The sequence below is a fragment of the Rhinolophus ferrumequinum genome, chromosome 3 (genome assembly GCF_004115265.2).
Source record: "Rhinolophus ferrumequinum isolate MPI-CBG mRhiFer1 chromosome 3, mRhiFer1_v1.p, whole genome shotgun sequence".
Lineage (NCBI taxonomy): Eukaryota > Metazoa > Chordata > Mammalia > Chiroptera > Rhinolophidae > Rhinolophus > Rhinolophus ferrumequinum.
Window position 1 is genome coordinate 97,767,242 of NC_046286.1, and position 20,453 is coordinate 97,787,694.

At 38.3% G+C, this 20,453-nt stretch overlaps 1 long non-coding RNA gene across 1 annotated transcript in view; it reads left to right on the top strand.

The window, feature by feature from the left end:
- LOC117016699 (uncharacterized) overlaps positions 1–20,232 on the top strand; it is a 140,911-nt gene extending 120,679 nt beyond the window's left edge. The window contains exons 2-3 of the long non-coding RNA XR_004421946.1: positions 13,922–14,028; positions 20,086–20,232. This is a non-coding gene — a long non-coding RNA (uncharacterized LOC117016699). The remainder of the gene's footprint in view (positions 1–13,921; positions 14,029–20,085) is intronic.
- The last annotated feature ends 221 nt before the right edge of the window (positions 20,233–20,453 follow it).

Below are 20,453 nucleotides of genomic sequence, written 5' to 3' on the forward strand. Positions count from 1 at the left end.
CTCTTGTATTTTGCAAAACAAATTTTACTCCCCAAATTAAGGAATATCTTTTTGATGTCATGATTATAATAGGCTGTTGAATTAAGACTCTAAGGCTTTTGCAAAATAGAGAATCTGACACAATCTAATACAATAAAGCTGAATTTCTTCTATAATACAAAGCTCTGTTTTTCTACATTCAAATGATTTCCCAGTGATGCACTTAAACCCAGACTCATTATAACATATATATTATTCCTATTTCTATTACTGTGGTTAGAAAGTATAGTTGTATTTCATAAAAGGGAAGGATGTAATAACCATTGTTAAAAAGAAGTCAGAGGGGTATGAAACAACTGTTTTAGTTATCCAAAGAAAAAAGCATCAGTTCTTTTAATCTAAATCATTTGGATTTAACCTATGTTACTTACTCTAATTTTCATGGATGACTAATACTGTACATATTCTTCCAGTGATGAAAACTTATCTTTTCTGAGCTTTACTGCTGAATTATTCACCCACAGGGGAATTTGCTTCAAAAGTGTTAGACTCTCTCTCTGGGGAAACAGAACAAAACTTTTATAATCACCATTAAAAAAAAAAAAACAACCCAAAAAACAACAAAAAACAGAGTAAATATGCGTGTTCACATTTCTTATTGTCAATTTCTGCTTTCCAACCCAAATTTGCTATTGACTCTGCTGAAATGTGAATACAAAAAATATCTCCCTCCTACTTACATAGAAATGATTTGGGATGTGTAGTGGGTTATTATCCTATGGCTTCAATCTATCATCCATAGTTGGGTTGTTGACTCTCTACAGAGTCTGTTTTATTTGGGCTAAGATGTTATGTGACCTCTAAAACAGATGATTCCATGGTACTGTCACAGCAGCCCTGTCACACATATTTTCTGGATCATCAGCTACCATCATGACTGCTTCCTTCTCAGTCACCATTTACTGGCTTAATAAACTTGTGAGGTTTGTCATTGGCTCAAAAAAAAAAAAAAAAAAAAAAAGGCAGGAAGAAAATAAGGAATAAATAAAGAATAGTTTAAGCCTATGTCTTTGTTATTGTTATGTAGTCCCCTTAAACCTAGCCTTCACCACTGACTTTTGCATGGTGGTAATTTTCCTGGTAATAGTTTACATTTGAAAGAACTAGTTAAAATCATTCTGATTTTTGTTATATGTTTAGAACAGTAAGAACTCAGCTACTGGAAAATCAACATAAGTTTTTGTGACATGTGATGACTTTTTTTTTTGTTTGTTAAGAAAAAAGGCTAAGGAAAGCTAGTAAATGTAGGTATAAAAGCATTGTATAGAGTGGATTATGGGGAAAGTACAAATTCAGGCTGACTTTTGTCTACTCACCCTTTCCACCAATTTGGTTATGATGTAGCAGGAGATCTGGACAGGTGTTGCTTCATTTTCCAGATGACTTTCACTACCTTGTCCAGACCTGGCATACAGCTGATAGCTGTAACTTGGTCATTCAACACCTGGAAGAAGGTACAGTACCTCCACTTTCATTGTCTGTAACTCCAGAGTCAGCATAAGAGGGAAATACATAGAATCTGAACCTTCCGAGAAAGAAAAATTAGTTCTTTGGAAAATATTCGGAAACTTGTCTGAAATTTCCTACAAGGAGCTATAATAAAATGATGACCTTGAGATACTATACTATAAGTCTATTACTTTTTTGCATTTCACAGGGAATGTTCTCTTTTTTTAAAATAGAATATAAAGACTTTTAGAAGATGTATGAGTTTGAGTTTCACCAAAAGCAGATCCTGAAAGAATATGGAAGTAAATACCGTATTTCCCTGAAAATAAGACTAGTTCTTGTGTTAATTTTTGCTCCAAAAGACATATTAGGGCTTATTTTCAAGGGATGTCTTATTTTTTTCATGTACAACAATCTACATTTATTCATGAACAACAATCTACATTTATTCAAATACAGTCATGTCATCTTCTTCTGGAACATCTTCATAACTCTCCAAACCCCGAATTCCGGCTTGAATTTCTTGCGACTCCATTTCCTGTAGAATCATTGGCCCCAATCTCTCATGTCCAGCAATAGAGCTCTCCTTAAATGAGCACTTCTTGTCCATGTAGCCTGCTCGTAGTGCATTGGCAACACAGCTGTCAGTGATTTTATCCCATGATTTTTTCACCCAAGACATGACCTATTTCAGGCTAGGCCTCACAAAGTTTCCACGCTGATTTCTCTCCTTTCTATTTTCAATGTAGTCATTGATTTCCATGCACAAATGGTCCTTGAATGGCTTGTTTATTGCAATATCAAGAGTCTGGAGATAGGCAGTCATTCCTGCGGGAATCATTATTTGATCTGTTCTTCTCTCTGCAAGGAAGTTCTTCATGTCTTTAGCACAGTGAGTGCTGGCTGAATCCCAGACTAGCAGACCTCTTTGGCCACCTCGCAAAACAAGTGGCAGCATTAAATCGACCCACTTCCTTATTACTGCTTGTGTGCACCAGGTTTTTGTGTTTTCAAGGACATAAATGCCCCTAACATGTTCAACCTTATCTTTCTTGCCCTTAGTGATGATTAGAGGTGGGGCATTCTTTCCATCTAGACGAATTGCCAAAATACAGGTAACACGTGCACTTTCGTAACCAGTGGAGGGAATGTAGATTGATGAGGCACCCCTCTGATCAATTGTCATTTAAGATCCTTGGCCCATAAACACTGCAGTTTCATCCATAGCAATCATGTCGGAGAGTTGGTATTTAGAAAAGTCGATGCCATCAACAAAGGGCTTGAATGCAAGTGCACGTTTAATAACTTCAGTATCTTCCAGCTTGAACAGTGTTGTTGATCTTAGAGACAGTTCATGTCACTGAAAGAAGCCATCCAACCAGTGCTGTGATGCTTTGAATTCTTCTGGGGATATTTCTAACTGTGGTGCCATTGCAAGGGCAAATGCTTGAATGAATATCAGCCCTGAGCACACCCAAAGCCTTTGCTCTCCTGTCAGCAATGCATTCACAGATAATGTCTTCCAGCTCAGGAAATAATGGTTACTGACCTGATCTACACTTGCGCTTCTGAGCATTTCCCTCATCCACCTGTTGACTGAGGTTATCGTACTCTGCTCACCATTTTCGGACCATTCGGAGATCCAACTTCTTCTCTTTGCAAAAAGCCGTAAGATTCTTGCCCGGGGAGTCCTCCACGATTCCTTTCTTGTACTCAATGGAATAGCTCTCTCTTTTTGCACTCATCTTGTCAGGGTGTCAAAATATCATTCCCTTTAAATCTACCATTATATCAAGTGTTAATTGAAGACTTACGAGACAGGAGTGGCAACAAAAATGATGACAATTAAGAATGATGGTCCACATAAAAGCAACTAACAAGTGCAGGCACCAAAACTCAGAAAATATTTCACATGAGTACACTAAGTACGTCTGTTACAACACACGACATATTGAATTATGAAGATTCATATTAGACACAATCATGTCCATTCGTTATCAAGTGTGCACATTATTCGTGCATTGTGTCTGTACTCGGATTGATCCTTCGGCAATAAGTCTTGAGTTCATCTGTTTACATAGGCGTTTACCTATGTGTCATCAAAGGTGCCCTCTTGGTTATTTACAAATACTTAATTATAATTTATATTATCATTTATTTTAAGTATTAATGTCCATAATATTATTTATTTATATATGATTATGTATTAATATTACTATTATATAATTCAATATGTCCATCGAATGTTGCAACGGACATACTAAATGCGTCCATCTGGCTGACCATCTTAACTGGGGATTATTTTTGAGGTAAGGATTATATTATGAGCATCCTGAAAAATCATGCTAGGGCTTATTTTCCAGTTAGGTCTTATTTTTGGGGAAATACGATAGTTTGGAAGGTGATCCAAAAAGTGCTGTAAAGTAGTGGAGAAGTGAGGGAAGGATGGGGAAAAAGGCCAGTAACGTGTTTTAATGAGCACTTCACTGCATTGGGCCACTGGGGCTTAAGCCCAGTGGTAGCTCTCATAAGCCCTGGGAAACACATCTCAGAATTGCCTTGCAGTAGGGTGAGGAAGCTGGAGGAGTTTTCAACCAACTCCCATCCCTATTTGTTTCAGGGTTGCTCCTGTCGCACTAACTTCCTAATACTTCTGCCCTCCCCTAGGTGTGAGCCAAACACACTCCTGAGAAAAACAAAAAATCATTATGGTAACTGGATGTGTGGAGCCATGGTATATACAAGATCTGCATGCAGGTTAGCTGTGTCATGAGGGAAGGGACATGGGCCAGCCAACAACAAATCCGTATGGCTGTGTATTAAAGGGAAATAATAACTCTGAAGTCATAATCTTACCCATTGTGTCAGTTAGGGCTCAATCAGGAAGACAGAACCACATGCTGGCGAACAGGAAAATGTTGGCAAAGATTTTGGAAGACTGTTGCTTCTATGTGTGGTAGAGGACCTCAGTTTGCTGCAGGTTAGCAGGGACAGTAGTCAGGAAGAAAAGCTAGATGTGAAACAGAAGTGAGCAGGGACAAGGCAGAACCTTCAAGGACTCTTTGGAACCCGTGAAAAAAACCCAGAAGCTACGTATGTTTCTACGCCGTCTGACTTCAACAACAAAAGTGACCTACAGGAGAAGATGGTGCTTTTTGCCAAAAATCAGCACATGTATCTGGCCCCAGACTAGAGGAGATGCAGCAGGAGTTCAAAGATATGTGGACACAGCTGCTGAATCCTGCCGATGGGCTGGACCAGAAAATCAGCAACGATGTGTGTAAAATCCAACTGTGCCCAGTGCCCTATGTCAGCCTTCAGAACATACTGGCTACTTCTTATCTTCTGACTTCGCCATCTCACACAAATCCCTTCTTACCCCCAAACAATAAAGAGAAGGGATTTCTGGGCACTCCACCACATTTACATGGTACAAAACAGACACATCCACGTTATACTGGCTACATTCTGTCTCCTAGAAAAGACAAGGAAAATGTACGTCCACAAAATCTAGGAGATAAACAAAATTGATAGTTCACAATATTATTTTAGCTCTAAAATTAAAAGCTTTTTAGATATTTAGAGATACTTGAGTAATAAAATCCTCTGAATTAACCTTTTTAAACAAAATTTATTTTTTTCATGGTATTAGATAATCCAGGTTTTATTTGATTAGAAGCATGTTGTGTGTGTAGAAGGTAAGGGGATGTCTATCTGTGTAATTCATCAAGGCATGAACTTCATAGTTCCCCTAAATTTTCTCCTCCACCAAAAAAAAATAAAAATCAGATTCTCTCATTGTCTGAGCTTGAACTAGTTCCCACAGAAAGCAAATGGAAGAGTTTTATGAACCATGTTCGTCCTTTTAGGGCACTTATTTAATCCATCATTATACCTGTACTTTTAATGGTTGAGTTTTAAAGGTTTAACATGGCTTTAAGTAATGGTTCAAAGATGTTCTTGTGGGTTGAAAAACTTTTTTGGATATTGGATGTCAAAGAACTCAGAGTAAATGTATGTTTTTCTTCTGACTCAGGCTGGTAAAACATTATGAAATTCTTGTACTCACAAGAAACCTATAGGTCAGGAATAGTTATTTTGGTTCCTTGAATACTTAACTCAGAGGGGACCCAGGGGAATGGTGAAGGCCTCTGAAGGTAAGATGTAAATCAGAGTGAAGGTGAAGGTGCAATGCTGGCGGAGGACTGAAGGAAAGCTCAGGATACATACAGTCAGACATCGGAACTGGCTTGAACTTGCTCACAGGAGCTGACCTTGAGTAAATTTCCTAGTTCACCATTTAGTGGCATCACACTGGTAGCTTGAAAACAGCCCTGGTGGAAGTATTTACACCACAGAACTTGGAAGATACTGCAGACCAGGGCTTCCTCCACTCTTCCCACTCCCACCAGCCCAAGAGCTGATTGTTCAACTTTTACCAGCACACTGCTGGATAATCTCATTTGAAATAACCTAGTTGCTTCTCTTCTTTCTTATTTTGGGCAGACCTTCCTATGCACAGAGTACTACTGACTGGTGGTTGATGAAGATATGCTTCAGTCTATGATTTTTTTAAAAATCATTTGTAACTCTCCTTCTGAGATTTGAATTCAGGCAGCTTGCAGACCTTTGTTTATCATTAATATTCGTTCTGCACAAGGGTACAATACTGTGTTTCCACGAAAATAAGACCTAGCCGGACCATCAACTCTAATGTGTCTTTTGGAGCAAAAATTAATATAAGACCTGGTATTATCTTATCTTATATTATATTATATTGTATTATATTATAAAGACCCAGTCTTATAGTAAAATAAGACTGGGTCTTATACTAATTTTTGCTCCAAAGACGCATTAGAGCTGATTGTCTGGCTAGGTCTTCTTTTCGGGGAAACGCAGTATAATATAAGACTGGGTTGTATATTACTTTTTGCCCCAAAAGATGCATTAGAGCTGGTTGTCCAGCTAGGTCTTATTTTCGGGGAAACACGGTTAGTACTTATGATCAACATGGCCCCTTGTCGTCATAGGGTTTACATCTCCAGAGGCTCCCAATCTTGATGCTACTGACATTTTGGATGCGTGGTTCTTTGTCGTGGATGTTTAATAGTATCCTAGCCTCCATCCACTAGATGTCAGTAGCAACTACCCCCCATTGTGAAAAATCAAAACTGTCTCCAGACATTGCCAAATGTCCCCCAGGAAACAAAATTTCCCTGGTCGAGAACCTTTGTGATAAACAACTGTTATGTAATAGAAGTTGGTGGTATGAGAGAAGCTGCCACTTCAACAAGTACAATTGTTATCTCCTTTTTACAGGAGGAGAAACTGAGGCACTCAGAGAGTAAGAAATTGCTCAGGAAAACACCTTTTAAGTCGTCGGAATAAGATTATAACTCATGTACCCCCAAAATCACAAATAATTCTTCAATTGCACAAATAGGAAAAAAAAAACGAGCTAGGTAGCTAGAAATGGTATAAACTTTGGGAGAGAAAAATTAATAGCCAAGAACAATAGTGGTCACAGATTTTAGGATGGTAATTTTAAACATGTATTAAAAATACGGGTATTTTATGACCAAAGAACATATATGAACATAAAGCTCAGGCTTTCTATAAACAAAATTTTAAGAATACAGTTGCAAAAGATCCTGATGAAAACAGAGCGGGAGATTGTTGAAAACCCCTGCATGTGACCGTGTGGCTTCTCTGAGCTATCTGAGGAGCTTATGTTGGAAAAGGACTCATATAGGACGTGAAGGAGTTGAACCGGAATAATGATGAATGGTGCAAATTTACGAAAATGATTTCTGGGCCGGGGGGGCGATGCCCAGATTGAGCTGAGGCTTGCAAAAAATGCCAGACAACAAAAAGACCCTTTAAAGCTATGTTTTTGGAGCAAGAAAGAAACTGAGAGGCCCTCTGCTTGGAGCAGATGGCACAATGCGAACAGATGAGGGAGGGAAAGCACAGCTCTTCATCTTTGGTTCTGCTGTTTCGTAAAGGAAAATCGTGTTTCAAAGGGAAAGATATTTTAGAGCAAATATTTTGAAAGGAATCAAAGCCCAAGAAATTGAAGATGTCACAAAGCACCTGTTTTAAATATATGAGAATTGCTTCATCTATTTGTTCATTCATCCATTCATCAAATGTTTTCTGAGTGTCTACCACATGCCATACACTGGGCTGAGCAAGGGGGAAACGATCGTTCTCAGTTCCTCCCTTCAAGGACTTCATTCTTGAGTGGAAATAAGCAAATGAAATTCAGTGGGACACTCCATACATCTAGTGTTCCGTGTACCATGTGGGGGACTTACTTTGGTGTGAAGAAGGGAGGATGTCAGGTTACAGACTTCTCAGGGTCCTGAAAATGCGGGGGATTTGGCAAGGTGGAACAGTTAAGAGGAAGGATGGAGCAGCATGCTGCTGGTAGAGGAAAATGAATGCTCAAGGGCCAATGATTACGGTATGGGTTCCTGAGGGAATCTGCCTATGGGACCAACCATGGTGAATGGACGTGGTTCCAGAATACTGGAGGTAATAAAAACTTGATTTTCAAAACTAGGGTCATGCAGAACAACTGTTCCTGCCTTTCTGAATCATAACTGTTTCACTCACCCATAAAGATCCAATTTAATATTCTTTGCAGTAGACACTTACAAAGTAAAAAAGAGAGTCCTACTTAACATGTGGGTGTTGTTAATAAAGAAGGAGAGGTTCCAATTATGCGTCTCCTCATTCTCCCACATTTGGTTCCATATATGATGTTTTTAGGTTCAGAAACGGTTTTTGTGTTTTTTTTCCTTGTTTTTTTTTTCTGGATGGATGGAATTACATTATGGCACTTTTTGATTTGCGTGGGATATGCTTAGAGGTTTGTGAGCTGGGTGATTGAGACCAACCCCTATGGCAAAGTGTGCCCAACTCCAGAGGGCGCCAGTCACAGGGGGCTCAGATACCCCAGGTGGTATGGTTAGGTGCAGAGACAGTGGGCTGTGCAACAATTTAGCATAATGTTTAGAAATGTGTTATTACCACTTTCGGGCAGGAGGCTTTCAGTGAAGTATGCTGGGTTCTTAGTTCTATCCTCGGCAGCATTATTTTAGCATTGAAATGCAGTGACCATGCTTGCAGATGATAAATAACTGGGAGATATAGCTTGTAAATGGGATGAAAGAGCCAAAATTAAACAATTGCCAGTTTGCAATGAAAGACCAAAACAAAGAATGTGAAATTTATCACAGATTAAAGATAAGGCTCTGAATTTTGTTTGAGAAAAATCAATTTTATGAGTACAGGTTGGAGGAGACAAACGATTTATGTAAAAGCAGGCTTATAAGTTTAATTAATCATGAGCTCAATAGAAACCAGTAATGTGATATGGCTGCTGAGAAAACAAAGGTGATCTTTCTTTTCTCTGGAAAGTTTTCTTCCCTGATGCTTTTCAAATTACAAAACTAATGAATGCTTGTTTTAAAAAGTGAAACAAAAATACAATTTTAAAAGGATATAAAAAGGAAATGCTAATCCGCTCCTCCTTTCTGGTTCGTAACCCCCTCACAACAAAGAATTATCCACCCAAAATCTCAACAGTGATGCTATTACGAAACCGTCAGCATATCGCGTTCGATTTATTTCTCTGCATACCACGCATCCTAGAAATTACCGCCAAGTAAAAGTTTCATGCCAGAGTTTCCCCCTCTTTAAAATGGGGATAATCATAGCACCCACTTCAAGAGTTGTTATGAATATTAGACTAAATGAAACATGTTGAGCATTGAAAGCGGTGTGCAAGAAAATCCAGCACAGCAACGTGAAGCATAAGCCTTCATTCAAAAGGTCATGGTAAGAGGAGGCGCTGAAGGAACGTTCTGCGGAAGAAGGGTGAGATTTTTATAGAACTTTAGCAAAGAGAGGTCAGCTGAAGTTCAGCTAGTTGTGGAACTAGTTGCTCAGTAAGGGTTCTTGCAGGTGGGGTGAGGAGTTGCACTTTTGGTCTAGCCATTGTTGGCTGGGCAACTCGGGTTTTATTAAGAGGAAGAGGGGGGCTAGGGTCACCAAGGGGTCTGGATGGAAATGATTAATTCTTCAGGGCTTCTTACATCGGCCCATAGAATGTGCTCACTAAATGCTGATTGTTGATGCTTTTCTGGTCTCCCCCAACACTGGGCAGACTCTGTAAAACCTGTCACTTCTGGGAGCCAGTAGGAGACAAGGCTGAGGTCCTCTGTGCCCTTGGGTCTCACAACCTGACCTAGAGGTTCAAGTGCACCCCTCCAGGGAGGTGATGGGCTCCACCTTAGGAATGTGGGCTCCTTGTGGTGGAAATCAGTAAAGGCCAACCAAATGAGAAAAGCAAAGGCTATTTGTTCTGAACTTGGTATAACAAGAGTCAGCCACTGTCACTTGCCTTTGGCAAAGACTCAAAGGCAGGCAGAAAGGTGGGAGAGATTTCAATGGTGAAAAGGGGAGGCTTAGGTGTGCGCTGAGAGTGGCTGCTGGCTCAGAGGAGCTGTAGGTGGCTACATGGAAGGGCATTCAAGTGACCAGTTAGGGGTGGCTTTCTCTGGTTGGTCCCAGGTTGGAAGGGGTCACAAGAATTAGGGAGGCTGTCAGTTATTAGTCAAGTTCCGGCCATTTTGGGTCAATGTTATAGACATTTTTGTATAGCTTCCTGGATTGCTACAAGAGATAGCAATATGGTTTCCTGCAAGTCCCACTTATGAGTAGTCTGACTTCCTGGGTGAATTCTTGTATAGGTAAGGGATTGATTTCCTGGGCAGGTTGCTATAGGTTGTGGGGCAAAGTTCTGTTTTTATGTCTGGCCTGGCCATTATCCACTTGTATCTTTAGATTCAGTCTCTCATTTTCCTTTCCCTGATTATTTCTTCCTGTCTAGGCTTCTGGTTATGCTATTTGGTCTGGGGACAGAAACAAACAAACAAACAAACAAAAAAACAACAAAAAACTGGCTTTAATTGATCACATGTTCATTCAAGTTTATTTTCTAGCATAAATTTTATGATGTAAAGGGCTAAAGATTTTGATGCTCGGTCTCTGAGACTCGACCCTTAACGTTCCAAAGCTAAGAATTACAAAGGTTTGTTCTCCTTATTCCATCTTCCCAGAGGCAAAACAAGAAATCAGGGAAGGGCAATGTGTGAAAGAATATTTAAAAACTAAATAGCCCGTAACACATATTGCATAAAACATTATATGAGCATTATGTGATATCAAGTTACTCTCCCTGGAATTTCCAAACAAACCTAGAATGATTTTTTGGAAGGATTGCTGAAAAATGAGGTTTTAGAGGCAGGATTTGGGTCAAAGTCTAGCATGAGGCCTGGTGATAAATGGGGTTAGAAGATTGGCTATCTTTTTTTTCTATTTAAAAAATATACATTAATTGCTGAATTAAGTTTACAGAACTTAGTTTTATATCCTTTCTAAGCATACTTGTCAGTATGTACAGGTCAGTTTTCCAACAGCTTGTGGTATCTGTTATAGATCTTTGAGTGCATAAATTAATTAAGGCCAGTGTCTGTATCCTGAAACTGAAAAATAGTTCAAATGAATTTACTTGAATGTTGGCCATGCACCCTCTGTAATGTCTCATCAGGGTGATTAGTCTAAGGTTAATTTCTGCTTGCAATTCTCACAGAGCACTGGCATTTTCATTTTGGCATCAGGTTCACTGTTTGTAATGAAAGTGCCTAAGGATGGTTATAGCATATTTCCTCCATCTTCCTGTTTTAGACCATTACTAAATAAAACACAGATTACTGTAGCTGGAATATAGTTCCAGTAAGTTGCAACTTTAGTCATATTTATTCCTTTTGACTTTGAATTGAACAGTATTTCCTAAAATATTTATAAACTATCTTTTGGATGATGCAAATTAAAACATTTCAAGGTAAGGATATTAATATCATAAGAACTACATGATAAAAAGAAACCATGGGGAGTAGCTTTTAAGACATCCATATCATGCCAACACTAATGAGATATTTTTGCAATAAATACATTTAGTGTATGACATTGAAAGCAGTTGATTAAAGGAAAGCAAAGATTGAAAGTTAGCAGGAGAACAGATGAGATTTTTATTTGGTACTTTTTCTCTTTTCTCTTTATGACTGCATTAGTGAGTTCCCAACGAGAGGCCTACACGAAGCCTTGGTTGGACCCTGCTGGGATGCTCACCGTTAAAAGATTGCTGAGTTCTGTTTCCTCCGTCCTAATGTCTCTTCCTTGCTCAGGGTATATGAGAGGCGTTTTTATTGGTTTGTATGAGTGCAGTTGCTTTCGGAAGACTTATAATTTGACTAAAGGGGGTATCTGTGAAAAAGACATGGTCAGGTACGTCCTGCTGCACTGAATACTAATATGCTTTTGGTAGAGGCACATTATGCTTTTATTTCTGATTCTACATTGAATTATTTACACCTTCAAGGCAGCTGATTGAACTGCAGCATCAGTCAATTAGCAAATCAAAAATTTATATGATTCCAATTTAGCATGGAGTCCTTCTCTCTCTCTCTCTTTTTTTCTTTTTAGATTTTCACCCTGACAGTGACAAATTACTCCTCTGCTGGCTGAGATTGGAAATTAAAAGCATTTAGAGTTGCTCATGCATTTATGCTAATGAGAACTTCTGATATGATTTGCATGCAAAAGAGGACAATCTGAAAGCTCATCAGTTTTTCATGCTTCCGCATTTTGATGTAGCAGAATTTTTTTTCTGTTTTTCTGTGGAGCGAAATTTTTTTTTTCTCCAGGAAACAATACAGAATGTGAACAAAAAGAGTTCTTTTAAGTCAGAAAGTTCTTCGTTTTTGTACCCTCCAGAATCTTGTCAAACCGTGTGCTTGCTTTTTCAAAACTGCAGCCCACATTCATTAGCATTTTAGATGCTTATCAAAGGAAAGATCCAGTATCTGCCACACAAGATTATAGCTCAGCTTCATTTTCAATTCAGCAAGGGGGAGAAAAAAAACAAAGACCTGGGGACAGACAAGAAGAGGGACTTTGCACCCTGACAATCTTTTTCATACACCACCTGAATTAATCCCATTTAGAGCAAGTTTGATTAGTCACCAAAGGTGGCAGTTTTAACTTTCATAGATGACACTGACAAATTTTAGGCAGAATCTTAGTGTAACAGTTCTCCACTGATATGTGTATAGAAGAGGAAAAAAAAAACGTTAAAAATGAATACAGAATACCCGCGGGAAAAACGAATGAGGAAGAAATGTGCTATCCAGAAATTTCTGAAAGGAATCTAATTATTTCCATAAACATGCATTTATTAAACCATTAAGATGGCAAAGAGGGAATTGAAAGGATGGGAAATGTTTCATTTTTATAATTTTTATTTTTCTTAGAAATGAGTCCCTCTCTTGGGAGTCCTCTAATTTGGTGAAAGTTAAATGTTATATTATCAAAATGTAGTTGATGCTGTGGAAATTTTATTTTGCCATAATGAATAGGCTTTCTTATTGCTTTAACTGTTATCATTGGAGGTCTTTATTTATATTGAATGCAGTTCAGAACAATGTTGCACCAACTACGTGAGAGACAATGTACTTTGCCCCATAAATGTATGGTGCCCTCAACGGGAGAAGTCAGGAGCTTTCTTCTGCTTTAAATGCACAGAATCTAATTTACGTAAGATGTTTGAAAGATGATTCCATAGAATAGCCTTTTGGTACTGGAGTTTAACGCAACGGTTATCTATTTGTCTGCTTGTACTTGGTGCCCTTAAGCTGTCCTAACGTAGAGAAATGTATGCAGTTCTAGCTGAGGATATTGGCTGGCTTTGGAATCCATTCGAATCGCTTTGTGTATTATCTGTTAAATCTGTGTGGTTCCCTGCACACAAACCCCTTTCCCAACCACCACCAATACCTTTCTCGGGAGCCTTGGACTTCCATTCTATTTTTGCAACTTTATTGATTGAAAGTGTGTGTTTCCAGTGTCCCTGGATTTTCTCCAAGTACGGTGGACACCCTAAGCCAGGCATTCATTTTGGGTCCCATCTAATATCAACTGGCTGACAGTTTAACTTCAGGTGAGGAACTCCTAGCTCTGGATCTTCTCACTTCCCTTGTTATAGCCAAATGACCAGCTGGCTCAGCTCACAGCTCAGCTGGCCTACTTACCTGCCACAAAATGGAATTAAACCCAATGGGGTAATTTTGTATTTTGGGTAAGGGAATGCTATGCACTGAATTGTGTCCTTCCCAAAATGCATACATTGAATCCTTAACCTCCAAGGTAACTGTATCTGGAGTTAGGGTCTAAAAGGAGTTGATTAAGGTTCAGTAAGTTCATAGGGTGGGACCCTGCTCCAACAGGACTGGAGTACTTACAAGAAGAAAAGCCTGAGCTTACTCTCGTCCTCTCTCTCCCTCCTTCTCTCTCCCACCCCAACCAGAGGACACAGGCAGAAGGGGGCCATCTGCAAGCAAGCCAGGAAGTGGGTTCTCACCAGAAACCTAATCAAATGGCACCTTGATCTCAGACTTCGCGGCCTCCAGAATGGTGAGAAAATAAGTTTCTGTTGTTTAAGCCACCATTCGATGATATTTTTCATGGCAGCCCAAGCAGACTAATATAAGGAGAGAGGTAAGAAATATATTATTTCTAGACTTAAAACTTAATCATTTGTTGTGGACTACCTTATGCTTCCTGAACATGGCATGACTGTCTTATGAAATAAGCTTTCAATGTTATCCTCTATGACCATTTAATTTAATCAACCATCTTGTATGGAATTATAAAAATGAATATTCAGTGACAGAACAGTCTGTTCACTGCAGGTAGAGGCGTGCGCAATATAGACAATTAGCAGAATTGTGGCAGTAAGTTTACTGCTGGAATCCATGGGGCATCTATAAACCCCTCCCACCTACCCAGCAGTGCAGAGAGAAGTCCTTTCTGCACAGATGGAATAGACTCGTTTGTCCTCTAGGAGGAGACTTATATAATCTCAAGCTCAGGATTGATAGGTCTTCACTCAATGGTTTAAAGGCAAGAACAAGCCAAAAACAGAGCTGTGGACTCTATAAGTTTGAGAAGTTTTATCAAAAGAGACTGAAGATTCTCTGTAATGTGAATGTCAGACCTACTTTGAGAATTGCATTGAAGCTTTCCTGAAAGAATTACTGTTTTCCTTTTTATAAGGTTATATATGCAAAGGAAAGAATTAACATCATTTCCTGTATAGTATTTTTCTCTCAAATACTCAAAGGAGAACAAAATGACATTTTAGTGCTACCATCTTGATCCCGGGTGACTATTTTATCTTTTGATATCTACAGACGTTTTGAGACATGGCACTGTGAAGATGCTGGAATGGGAGTGGTGACAGCCAGGAGGGGAGAGAGTGGCAGGGACCCCAGGCAGCTGGGTGGTGAGACAATGACCCTGTCTTATTATGAGGTACAGAGAGCAGAATTACTTATCCCATTTTGCATTGCTGGTAGAAACTCTTTTTACTATACTCCTGTTATTAGTATCTCCTTCTCTGCCTTATAAGGTATGTATTCTTTTATTTTCATGGTATTTTTGTTTTCCATTACAAATGACCACCAATTCTTTCAAGGGAGGTCAATAAATCTAACAACCACTGATATTTATTGAAAGCATACCAAGTGCTGACTGTTGAGTACTTCGTATGTTACCGTCCTATGAGGCAGATACTAACATCCTACACATGAAGGCGTACCACCTAGAAAGGATGTATAGCTCGCCAGGGCCCCGAGTTTCTGTAAGTGGCAGAGCCAGGACTGACACCTAGGTTCATGTCTCACTGAAGTGGACACCACAATGATGTTAGTGACAGAGTGCTGCTGCTACCTGGGACCTCCTGACGTACTCACTGAAAATGCTCAACTCCAAAGAGAGATGAGCAATCTAATTTCCTGGAAGACAGTTCCATTTGGTGGATTCTGTGAACTTACCTAGACATGCACAGAGCATTGTTTACTTCAGCGTACTGACTTGCTGTTATTTGACTGTTCCTTGTGGTGGTCAGTCCCAAGGAAAGGTTCAAGTTAATGATGCCCCTGTGTTCCTTGACCCTTGATGTATCAGCGCAGATTTCCAGCCGGAGTTAAGACAATCCTCAAGGTTTCGCATTGACGTTACTTCAGGGAACGTGTCTCTTGCATAGCAGGAGCCCTACCCATTTTCCATTCTAATAGATTCTTCTACAGTATAACACTATAAGCTCAGATTTACCCCAAACCGTTATCAGTGTCCAGCTGATCATTCATTTACTGAAGGCTTTTGGATGTGCTTATGCTAGAGAAGGCAGGCAGACAATACTCTCCCTTTCTTTAGAACGCATGCTTTTGTGGCACAATTCTTACTTTGACAAATTACAATGGTGGTCTTGCCAGATGGAATATGGACTCCCCAAGGAAATGTGAGGACTGCTAAGGATTCTGCAAAGGCAGCAAAAACTTGCTCTACTTGGAACTGGAGGTGATAGTCAGAAGTCAAATGGGGGTTGTACCAACAAGCATTTACACTTATAAAGCCCCCTTTACAAAGGAGTCCCAAGGCACAGTGCATTTAGACTTTAAAATGTCAGTGGGTGAGGACAACCGAGAGCAGCAGCACACATAACCTTTAGTGTCGCCCTGAATACCGACAGAGTGAGAGGCTGTGCACTTTTTATAGGCAGTGTATTATAGTCTCCACATTGTCTTGAACCCACTATTGTTCCAAATGTGAAACTTCTATTGGATGTCAATGGAGTTTGTGTTGCTGTGTGATGACGGCAGGATCTGATCCTAACTCAGCTAGCACTTCTAAGATTTTTGCTACATGAAATAAAAGTGTTACAAGGCAGCTCATACATTGTATGGCTGATCACTGTTCTTTCCAAATAAGATACAGCCTAGGTATCTATAGTCGCACTGTAGTAGTCTTTCTAAAATTAGAGCATGCTTTACTGTTTCCATTCTTTGTCAAATACATTGTTATTTTTCTTATTCCCAGCTGATGGTACTGATAATTACCAATGCCCGTGTGGGTGCCCGAGAGACTTTCCTGCACTGTGTATGGAAAAAACTTTGTCTATCTTTTACAGACACAATAGTGCAATGCATTGGAGATCAGTGTTGTTACAATTCTAAAAATTTCAGATTCACAATCTGCTTTATAGTTTCCTTAAGGAAAAGCTGCCATTTTCTAAACAATGCAATCCCTGAAATTTGACAGTTTATTGAACGCATGCATACTTTTATATTACATTTTTATTCATTTAACCAGTTCTACTAAGTCACTGTAGGATACAAAATATTTTCTCTGTATACTTTCCTAATCTCCCAAAGACTGAGATAAGGAAATAGTCAGTAGGCAGTTCTAAGTAAGTTATTCATTGCTTCATGTTATCAATTCTTTCACAAATGTTACTCCCCCTTCCCCCTTTTTTTGTGGTGATAATAAAATGAATGAAGAGCTCAGACACTTTTGGGGTGATTTCATCCTCAGCTTTCACATTTTATCTTAGAGGATTTTCTTTGATCACTGAATTTCAGTTTTTGAGTCTCCAGAATTATAAAAGTGGATTTATCTTATCTCTAAACATGAATCAGAACTAATTGACAATAGTTTCTAAATTAATCCAAATCCATCCTGAATCTGACTCTTGAAACATGAACATTCTATTGATGGATTATAGATCTTCAAATTTTATCATAACGTACATGAAATTTGGCAATGGGAGGAGTATGCTAAATTCTCTATCTTAAGTCCTGATATCCACATGTCATCTTTGTGGCTCAGGAGCTAAAATCATAGAAATTCATATTTTCTTTCTTTCTTTCAGTTGGCTGGGGGACTCTGCTACAGGCTGCAGGTCTGCAAGGTGGCTAGGAAAGTGCCATGCTATAAGTCTGGTTTAGATATGCTTCACATGGAAGCTCACGTGGAAAGAAACTTGGCTACCTGGTGTATGTTCTCATAGAAATGGCAGGAGCCAAATAGAGAAACCCTATAAGTATAATCACATTTTAAGACTTTGCTTCTGTCATGTCACTAACTTCTGATTTGCCAAAGCAAGTCAAATGGCTAAGACCAAAGTTAAGGAGTAGGAAAGTACACACTGTCCTCCATGACATCGTGGCAAATGTGTGGATGTGTAATGCCAGTGCAGGAGAGTGACAACTGAGACCGATTAACCCATTTCTACTTAAATTAGCTATTGTGGATTATGTTACCTACAAGTGGTATTATCACAAGCCTTGGTGAGGTATATTGTGTTATTACCATCATTTTACAAAGGGAGATGCTGGGGCAGAGAGGAAATTAGTTACTTGGTAAAGATCACATAGCTAATAAATGGCAGAGCTTGAATTCAAACCAGACTCCAGATTCCTGACTAACTTCCCCTATGGATACGACAGCTTGATGCACCAATTTCTATCATGGGTATTATATAAAAGCAAAATATTATTAATAATAGTAAGTAATAATAATAATACTTCTATAAACTAGAAGATAGAATATTATGTTGCACTGTACTCTATTATGTTACAATATATTAAAATGCACAGAGGTTACCAAAAGTAAACTAGCACTGAAATCATAGGAGTGAAGTGGTTCTGAAATCTAGTTGGAGAAAGTAACGTGTGAGATAATCCAAAGATGGCAGACCTCAAAAAAAAACACACAAAAAACCAATCAGGAAAAATATGTTTCTTGTAAGTGAGTAGAGGCATCACTCTAAAATAATAAGCTAATATCATTTGCATACAAGAAAAGCTGCACAAGCTAGAAAGAATCACAGTGAGACGGAACAGCAGGTACATGGCAGAGAAAGTTCAGAGTTTAATGAGATGGTAGGTCTCAGAAAATTCTAGCATAAAGCTGTACTGAGATTTATGAAAAAGAGTTGTCATAGCATAGCTTCACAAGTACCGTGGTAAAGCAGGTGGATGAGGACCACGCAACATACCCCTGAGAAACTCTCACTAGAAAATATTGCCATGAGCCAGATTAAAATACTGAGATTTTATCATAAAAAGCAAATAAACAAACAAAAACACACCACAAAGCAGAAACACAATAACTCAAAGCAAAGATGATGAGAAAATAGAGAGAGTTGAAACATGACCTGGAAGAACTTAGGAAAAAAACAACAGAATAAAAATAACCAGTAGAAATACAGACAAGAAATAGTAAAAAGCCCAAAGGAGGGCATACACCATAGTAACTACAGACAGAGACCTAAAGGCTAGAGAAAGAATAATGATAAAAATAAAATGAAAAACTATGAAAAGATTTGGGAAAAATTCTAACGATAAGGCAAAGGAGGCCAACATAATACATAATTGGAGTCTGAAAAAGAAAAGCAAGAGCAGTGGAGTGGAGCAAATATTTAAAGATATACAAGTAATTCACAAAATAATAGGTTTTGAAAAACGAAAGTATATATATTTAAAGACACCTCCCATGCCAAGGGAAAGAACAGCAGAATGGTCAACACTGAGATATAGCTTAATAAATGATCTTCAAAGAAGAGGAAAAAAACTGCTGAACATATAAGGGAAAAATATCACCTGGCTTCAGATTTTTCCACAGGAACGTCTGATCCTAGTTTTGAGTAGCAGTATGGAATCATAAAAGTGTATTATAATGCCTCCATTATTAAATAATATAGAATAGAAAGAAGAGTAGAATAGTCTAGAAATAGACACCAAATGCATAGGAAACGGAGGAAATAAGATAAAATAGCACATTGCAAACCAGTGAAGATACATAGATTCTTCAAATAAGATATTATGACCATTGGGGAAAAACTGAAATTGAATCCAAAGCAGAAACATAGTTTTTCACTGGGATAAATTTTAAATAAATAATTAAATGAGAAAAATAAAACCATGAAAGTTCTAGATGGAAACAGAATAATTCTTTGAAAATGGAGTGAGGAAATTTTTCTAACCATAACTCAAAATTCAGAAGCTATAACAGAAAAGATTGGTAAACTTGCACAAAAATAAAAGATGTTGTATATAGTTAAAAAGAATATAAGTAAAGTCAAAAGACAAATGGCCACCAGAGAAAATATATTTTCAAATTATATAACACATAAAGATCATATATAAAAACCTCTCATGAATCAATAGAAAAAAAGGAAAATATGTAGGAGCAGACAGTTCACAAAAAAGGCTTATCACCATTTGACAAGCTGTCAGTCTCTACCTTAATAAGGAAATATAAATCAAACCACACTAAATTGTTATTTTTTCCCTATTAGAGTAATTCAAATATCTAAGTTTGATAATATATTCTACTACCTGAGACTGTTAGAAGTCAGACATCTCATTCATTGCTGGAGAGAGTATAAATTTATCTTACTTCAAAAGGCCCTCATCCCATCTTAAAAATATTTACAGTTTTATTCTTCTTTTCCCTTCTGTAGACCTCATTTCTGAGTTGTGTTTTATTTTGATTTCATCATAAGCAAATGTTTTGTCAAATATTTTCTCAGCCTCTATTAAAATCATCATGACTTACCCCTAGAGTGAGTTAGCAAATAAATTCATAGAAACTGCCTGATTAAACCATTCTTTTTGTGTCAATCAGGGTAGAGTCGGGAAAATGGATACCACGCCTGCTAGTTCCAAAGTGAGAATTTAAATAAGGAACCAGATACAAATGTGTTGGAAGAGCTGAAAGGGATGGCTGTGGGTGGAGAGCAGAACAAGAAAGGACAGGAACATATCTGGGAGCCAGTAGGTAAACAATCTATACACGTATGTCCTGTATACGTGTATATATATATATATATATATATATATATATATATATATATATATATATGTATACGTGTCCTGTATACGATTGATATACGTGAGATCAATCGTACTACTATCCTGTAATATTCTTTCAATACATTGCTGGAGATAATTTGTTTATAATTTTGATTTCTGTATTATATAAAGCCAAGTGAG